This window comes from Oryctolagus cuniculus, chromosome 1 (genome assembly GCF_964237555.1).
Source record: "Oryctolagus cuniculus chromosome 1, mOryCun1.1, whole genome shotgun sequence".
Taxonomy (NCBI): Eukaryota; Metazoa; Chordata; class Mammalia; order Lagomorpha; family Leporidae; genus Oryctolagus; species Oryctolagus cuniculus.
In genome coordinates, this window is record NC_091432.1 from 91,924,324 (window position 1) to 91,930,323 (window position 6,000).

Below are 6,000 nucleotides of genomic sequence, written 5' to 3' on the forward strand. Positions count from 1 at the left end.
AACATCTGGCTAAACATCTGGATCCTCTCATCAGTGATCTCTGTGGCATGATACATATTAATGTCTAACAGGAACTGATAACTGGTTAAGTACAATACTGTACAATAATTTCCATGCTAAATATGACCTGTGTTGCAGAAACTGGCTCATCCAACCTGTTTCCTCATCTCCCTAGATAAACCACATTTCCCATCCTCTGTTAGACTGGGTGTAGAAAAAGAACTGAGCTCAAGCTAATGGAATGTGATAAAATTAATACATTTTCTCTACCAATATCCTAGCTAATACAGCCTATGTTTTGTTTTCTAAAAGTAATGCTTTTTTCCTAGAAGATGCGTTTTTTCAGACTACCCTAAGAATAAAATGGAAAAACTTGAATTACTCTGAATGTTAAGATTATATTTTTGAATTATCATAAGTATCTATCTATATCTTATGTACCTCTCCAGACTGCCTTGACCCCAGCTGCCTATCTGACCTTGAGACACTTGTTCTACCTCAGCTGCCAACAAGTTGACTCCATTCAGGACCATTCAGTTCCATTACACGGAAGAAATACTTTGTCCTGGAACACTAGGCACTACCCTTTAGCTCCTACTGTCAAAGCCAGGCTAACCAGGGATATTCCTGGAATTCTGGCTTCTATCACATTTATCATGTCATTGGGCTAAGTATAGGAAATGGCTGCTCAACTAATCCACAAAAGTGTTGGATGATGCTGAAGAGGAGAGTACAAAATTAATTAATTCTTGGACAGAGGAGTGATTAACATTGACTAGTGAAAAATAAGAGACAAACGAAGTCATAGGTATAGACCTGCTCCTCTCTTTTCTCCAAATCATTTATTCATACAGCTTGTCTGGAGATGTCTCAAATATATGTGGCAAGCATGTGGTTCCATCCAAGAACAGCATAAAACAATGAGAGATGAGTATACATCATTTTGCTATGCTCCCTCCTCTTTCTTGCCTCACTTCTTTTTTTCCCTCACTCATGCTAAACTGACATTGCACCAAAATCTGTTTGCTGTCAAATCAGACTTGAAACAATTCATGTTACCCATTAAAGATAACTATGACTTTCCTATGGAAATAATTTATTCAAGATCTGGCATAAAAATTCTATAAAATAAGGCTGTGTCATCCAGTAGTGCTAGACAGGAAGTAAGGAAATTAAAAGAGACAAGTAGGATCATAGGAATCAGCGCTGTGACTAGTAGGTTAAACATCCGCCGGCAGCACTAGCATTCCATATAGGCATGAGTTCAAGTCCCAGCCTCTCCACTTCTGATTCAGCTCCCTGCTGATGCCCTGGGAAAGCAGTGGAAGATGGCCCAAGTGCTTGGGTGTCTGTACCTGCATAGGAGACCCGGATGAAGCTCCTGGCTCCTGGCTTTGGATAGGCCCAGCTCTGGCCATTGCTGCCATTTGGGGAGTGAACCAGAAGATGGAAGACCTATCTCTCTCTCTCTCTCTCTCTCTCTCTCTCTCTCTGTAACTCTGCCTCTCAAGTAAATAAATAAATCTTTTTTAAAAATAGGAACATAACACAAAATCCATCTTGAAAAAGTTCCTAGTGGAACCTGAAGAATAAATAAGGCATTTGGAAAAATCATCCTTTTTCATCTCCAATAAAATATTGCTTCAGGAAATATTTATCAATGGGTTCTAAAATAACCTTTATTTTATTTTATTTTATTTTGACAGGCAGAGTTAGACAGTGAGAGAGAGAGAGACAGAGAGAAAGGTCTTCCTTCCATAGGTTCACTCCCCAAATGGCCACTACGGCCAGCACACTGCATGGATCCGAAGCCAGGAGCCAGGCGCTTCCTCCTGGTCTCCCATGCGGGTGCAGGACCCAGGCACTTGGACCATCCTCCACTGCCTTCCCGGGCCACAGCAGAGAGCTGGACTGGAAGAGGAGCAACAGGGACAGAACCAGCGCCACAACCGGGACTAGAATCTGGGGTGCCGGCACCACAGGCGGAGGATTAGCCAAGTGCTAATGGTGCTGGCTAAAATAACCTTTAATTACAAGAAAGATTGATAAGGAATCTGACACTGGATTACCAACACCTGAACATACTACATAATTTTAACATCACTGAAAGTAGGATAATCACATATGCATCTTCTAGGATGCAATATGTAATACCACAATAAATTATTCCTTTTAGAATAATTCAGAAAAGTTCTAAATTTAATCAATTTTGTGTCAGTTACAGAATACATAGGAAATACAAAAATACATTCTATGAGTCCATAAAGAAGTAATTGGTCAAATCTAGAATGTGAGACTTCATCAGGATAATGATAATTTGTTTTATAAAACAATAACATGGAAAAAAAGATAAGTGAAGAAATGGAGGCTCCTCTTTAAATGAAATTTTAAAAATTATAAAATGCAAAAACTGAATTTTGATGCAAATAAAAATCATAATAAATGATATTTTTGAAATGATCAGAAAAAGGGATATATGAGCTAGATGGAAAATGATAAAGCACTGTGGCTGTTCTAACTAGATTTTTTTTTAAAGATTTATTTATTTGAAAGTCAGAGTTACACACAGAGAGGAGGAGAGGCAGAGAGAGAGAGGTCTTCCATCTGCTGGTTCACCCCCCAATTGGCGGCAATGGCCGGAGCTGCGCCAATCTGAAGCCAGGACCCAGGAGCTTCTTCCGGGTCTCCCACATGAGTGTAGGGGTCCAAGCACTTGGGCCATCTTCTACTGCTTTCCCAGGCCACAGCAGAGAGCTGGATCAGAAGTGGAGCAACTGGACTCAAACCGGTGTCCATATGGGATGCCGGACTGCAAGCTGCAGCTTTACCTGCTACGCCACAGTGCTGGCCCCACTAACTAGATTCTTTAAAAAAATTTTTGAAGGCCAGCGCTGCGGCTCAATAGGCTAATCCTCCACCTTGTGGCACTGGCACACTGGGTTCTAGTCCCAGTCGGGGCGCCAGATTCTGTCCCGGTTGCTCCTCTTCCAGGCCAGCTCTCTGCTGTGGCCTGGGAGTGCAGTGGAGGATGGCCCAAGTGCTTGGGCCCTGCACCAGCATGGTTTTTCTTTTGAAATCACACAATGGATGAAATTTGCATTTAAACATTGCAAAGGAGCAGGAAAGAAAGTATAGGAAGGAGATGGGGGGGGGTGTATGTTAAAGTAATATACAAAGTAAAATGTTGATAATATTTGAAATTAAGGATATATGAAGGTTTTTATACAATTCACCCCAATTTTATTTCTCTGAAAGTCTTCCCAATGAAACATTTAACAAAATTGATACAATGCAAAAAAGGGAAGAAACACAATAAACTTTGCATTCACACTTTGAAAAAAGAAAATCAGTGTTACTTGAGACAAACTTCTGAATTTAAAATAAAAAGTAACACATGTACTTCTACTGACTTCCATGTGGTTTTCGTTTGTGATCTATTACAGGAAACAAACTTTGCAAAAATGTTTCAGATTATAAAATATTAACCTAAGAATAAGAAAATTTGAAGTCAGAATTTTGCTAAATATCACTTAATGTGAAGATCTAAAATTTAAAATTCAATTTTAAGTAAAAATTTTTACAAATTACCATACTCTCTTACAAATGGATTGTTAAGCACAATAGAAACTGGGATCATTTTATTTCAAAACAAAACTGCCTTCCATTTTGAAACTCTGTTTTTTTATTTCCACAATTGTCTTCTCCGTATGTGTCTCCCTCCCTCTCATCTATTCTGTCAAGTTGATGGCCTCTCCTTTCCCTGCCTCTGAGGGAGTCCTCCAGAGTTTATACTCATATCATTCTGTTTACTCACCCTCCCATCTGCATCTCCTACCCTTATCTCTCTCCTGTACACAAAGGCATTCTTTTTAATGCTTTGCAGGCCTCCACACTTGGATATCTCCATAGCTTATCAACTTGAAAATGCCCAAAACTGAACGCATTGTTCTCTCTAGCCATGTCTCATGTTTTACTATTCTTGAATTTTATAAATGGTTATTTATCCACATAAAAGGACATCATCATGCTCTATTAATTCTTCCTCCTCAACAAATTTTAAATTTGCCACCTTCCCAAGTTGAGCTCTTGTTATTTTTATTTCTTGTTATTTCTTAGTTTTAATTTTTATGTATTCATTTTCATTTTATTTGAGAAGGAGAGAGATAGAGACTCTGTCATCTACCAGTTCACCCTTCAAATGCCTGAAACAGCCTGGGCTGGACCAGGCCCAAGCCAGAACTAAATCTGAGTCTCCCGCTTGAGTGACAGGGCCTCCCAGGGTGTTCCCTAGCAGGAATTTAGAATTGGGAGCAGAGCCCACAGTTGAATCAGACATTCCAATAAGGATTGTAGGATGCCAAGCACCATTTAACCACTGACCCAAATACCTGCCTCTCAACTCTCTTTTTTTTTTTTAATTTTAAAAACTGTTTACTTCAGAAAAGTTTTCAATTTACAAAATACAAATTTTGAAGTACAAAAAGCTTCCATGTACTCCACACCCAGGTTCCTTGTAAACATCTTATGTTAGCACATTTGTCACAACCTATAAGCCACACCCAGCTTCCTCTATCATTAGTATAATATATTTGTCACAGTTAGTGGTATCAACCCCCTCTGCTACCATAGTGTAACCTACTACCCCACCGGCATTTTTGTAAAAGCAAACCTAAGCATGACACTTTCCTGACTGAAATTCTCTGGAGACTCTCTCACGTGCAGTGTCAAGTCCACATGAGTTAGTGTGCTGCAGAAAGTCTTCCACGAGCTGACACTGTTTTCTCCCACCACCTTGCTCAGCATTTTGACATTCGGAACTCAGACACCCCTCCCGGCCCCTGGACGCCTTCCGCTATTTTATAGGGCTGTTTTGCTTCAAGGCTCAATTCCCCGAAATGTTCTATCACTCACATTACCTTCTTTCATCTGCTGCATCCTCAGGCACAGGTAAGAGTTCTGCCGTATGTGTGTGCTCGCCATAATAAAATACATTATTTCCTTTATCAAATTTTACCAAAATTGTTTATGTGCATCATTGTTATTCACAGTCAACTTTTCAGGAGTGATAACCACTATCTCTGTATCTAGGAACCTAAAATACTGCCTAATATGTAATAGGAACTCAATAAATATGTATCAGATAAATGAACAAGTGTATGCATGCATCATATCAGTGTGGGGCTACTGCCCGAGTCAATTCTAACTACCCCCTCTGTTACCTGTTCATTAGTTCTGAAGACCCTGATTTTTCCCATGTGATCTATTTCCCAAACTCACAGCAAGTTCAAAAGTAAGAACACATTGCCCTCTGATTATTTGATTATACATTTTCTGAAGTATTATGGGAGGCAGGGAGAGCAAATGACAGAAATCCCACTGCAAGAAGCTGAGTGTTTAAAACAGAACATTGAGAATCTGTTTAGTTAACTTTCACGGTGATTTTTGTGCTTTATTTTTTCTCAAGTAGGAAAGAAAACAAAAACTACTTTAGTATGAAAAGTGGTTTGGTATAAAGCACAGAAATTACTTGAAAGGCAAGGAATGCAAGACTAAACCAAAAACAGATTGATATCAAGAAAAATATTGATTGATATTAAGAGAGGAAAAAAGACAAAACAGGTCAATGAAGTCTTAGACTCAAATTCTTTGAATGCAGGAAGGCAATCAAAATACATCAATGTAATTGGAAAAAATTTTAATTATTTGCATATTTATTGACCTTACAGGAAACTAAAGTTCAGCAAAGAACACAGAAAATATTCATTCTTCCTAGATTCACAGACACTTACAACTTTACTTTCTGGGGCCGGCACTATGGCATAGCAGGCAAAGCTGCCATCTGTGCCGCTGGCATCCCATATGGGTCCTGGTTAGAGTACAGGCTGCTCAGCCTCCAGTCCAGCTTTCTGCTAATGCACCTGGGAAAGCAACAGAAGATGTTCTGAGTGTTTGGACCCCTGCTACTCACATGGGAGACCTGGAAAACAAAGTTTCTGGCTC